General features: G+C 51.2%; 1 protein-coding gene across 1 annotated transcript in view; it reads left to right on the top strand.

The window, feature by feature from the left end:
- The window catches only part of LOC119597466, an 89,619-nt gene that overhangs the window by 50,638 nt on the left and 36,481 nt on the right, over window positions 1–2,500 (top strand). The window lies entirely within an intron of this gene.

A 2,500-nucleotide genomic window follows, 5' to 3' on the forward strand; every position in this document is an offset into this window, starting at 1 on the left:
GTTTGAAGGGGATGTAGAGGGGGTGGGGGTGGGTTGTAGATGGCCTGATGGGGGGGGGAGGTAGATGGCCTGGTGGGGGGTTGTAGATGGCCTGGTGGGGGGTTGTAGATGGAAGGAAGGGCGGTAGAGAAAAGAAAGGAGGGGGGGGGGGTGGAGAAGGTCTGTATAAGGGATGTAGATAGAGGGTGGGGGTGGGGGGGATAGATGGAGGTGGAATGTATATTTTAGAGGGGGGTTGGGAGTTGACTTGTAGGGGTTGGGCATCCAGGAAAGAGGGGGGGGAGGGGGGTGGAGAAGAGAAGGGGGGAGGGGATGTAGATGAATAAACTGTAAACAGAGAAGGATGGCGAGGGAGCTAGAGAAACGTGATAGATATACCTATATGTATACGGGCTGCAGGGGGGGGGGAGTGGGCGGGGTTTAGAGGAGGGGGGGGCGTCCTCTAAGGTGACGAGGGGGAAGGCGAGGAGGGGGGGGAAGGTGTGCCCTACCGTCGTTAATTAAAGAGTTTACGGCGTGGGTGAAAGTCTGTTCCTTCCGGTGATTATCTCACTGCATCACTCATCACGGATTTCCCTCGTTCCTCTACGAGACACGCCAAGGTGAGCTCGCGCGCACGCACACCGGATGAGACGAAGACGGAGGAGGTGATTCGCGTGTCGAGCGGAAGGGAATACAGACCGACTATTCAAATTAGCGACAGTGCTAAAACCTAGCGACTTGTAAATGCAGTTAGTGACAGTATTGAAACCTAGCGATTTTTAAATACAATCAACGGTAGTGCTAAAACCTAGCGAATGCTGATTACAACCCAATTGAAATATAGTTTGCACCATAGCAACGTTTATAACATTTAAGCGAATCCTTCCCACAAACAAAAAAAACAAACAAAAAAATAAACAACAACAACAAAAAACAACACCAACTACGAAACAACAACAACAACAACAACAACAACAAAAACCTACGATCTCGCTCCTCTTTGCTGCAGTCATCACAGGCAGCAAATATACGAGATTGATCTGCAACATTGAAAAGGTGACGCTCGATGCCGTGTTGACAGCCGGCGAGACGAAGAAGCTGCGCCGAGATCCCTGAGTGAATGAATCTCGATCAAGATGCCGCGGGAAGGCTGCGTCTGCCATTAATTATTCCATTTGAAGGAAGAAAGGGAGAGAGAGGGGAGGACGAGGGAGAGGGGAGGGAGAGAGGGAGGAGGGAGGTAGGGGGAGGGCGAGGAAAAGGGGGCGGGGAGAGGAGAGAGAGAGAGAGAGGAGAAGGCGCGGGTGAAGGGGATAGAAAGGGGGGAGAGAGGGGAAGGCGAGGAAAAAGGGGGGAGTGGAGATGGAGGAGAGAGAGAGGAGAGAGAGAGAGAGGGTGGGGGGCGAGGAAAAGGGGGTGGGGGATGGAGAGAGAGAGGAGAGAGAGAGGGGGAGAGGTTAGAGAGACGAGAAAGGGGAGAGAGGGTGGGTAGCGAGGGGGGGGGGAGGGGACGCGGATGCAGGAAGAGTGAAAGGGAAGGCAAGGTTGGATGAAAAAGGAAGAAGAGGAAGAGGAGAAGGAAGAAGAGGAGTACACACACGCACACACACACACACACACACACACACACACACACACACACACACACACACACACACACACACACACACACACACACACACACACACACACACACACACACACACACACACACACAGATAAACAGACAAGCAGACAGACAGACAAGCAAACAGATAGACAGATACATACATATAATTTAGATATAAATGAATGTGTATGTGTGTGTATCTTTCTGTGTTCAGAATCGTTATCATATCCAGTACAGATATTGTACTTAGAAAAATCTTAAACGTGTGTGTGTGTGTGTGTGTGTGTGTGTGTGTGTGTGTGTGTGTGTGTGTGTGTGTGTGTGTGTGTGTGTGTGTGTGTGTGCGTGGGGTGCGTGTGCGTGCGTGCGTGCGTGCGTGCGTGTGTGCGTGTGTGTGTGTGTGTGTAAGCAAGTGTATGCACACATGCGAGCGTATGTTGAGAAAGAAAGACTCGGGACGAAAGAAGCGCAAACGGAAAGCGACATATCACTGAGCCGAACGAAGGCAGACGTTCCTCTCCCTTTTACTTTCAAGGATTTTGAAAACGACGCCACGATCTGTTACCTGCTCTTTTTTTCTAGATTCCTTCTCCTTTTTCTCTTTCCTTCTCTTCCTTCTCTTTTTTCTCTTTCCTTCTCTTCCTTCTTCTTGCTTTCCTCTCTTTTCCTTTTCCTTCCTTTTTTCCATTTCCGTCTTCTTTTTCCCCTCTCCTCTCCCATTCTCCTACCTTCACCCTCCTCTTCTCCCCTTTCCCCTTCTCCCCCTTTCCTTATTCCTTTTCTCTCCTACTTCCCCACCTCATCCCCTCCCCCTCCCCATTTCCTCTTCCTCCTCTCTTCCCCTTTCCCCCTCCCCTTCCCCTTCCCCCTCCCCACCCCTTTCTCCCTCGCCCTCCCCTCCCCTTTCCC

This window comes from Penaeus monodon, chromosome 39, assembly GCF_015228065.2.
Source record: "Penaeus monodon isolate SGIC_2016 chromosome 39, NSTDA_Pmon_1, whole genome shotgun sequence".
In the NCBI taxonomy this organism is placed as follows: domain Eukaryota; kingdom Metazoa; phylum Arthropoda; class Malacostraca; order Decapoda; family Penaeidae; genus Penaeus; species Penaeus monodon.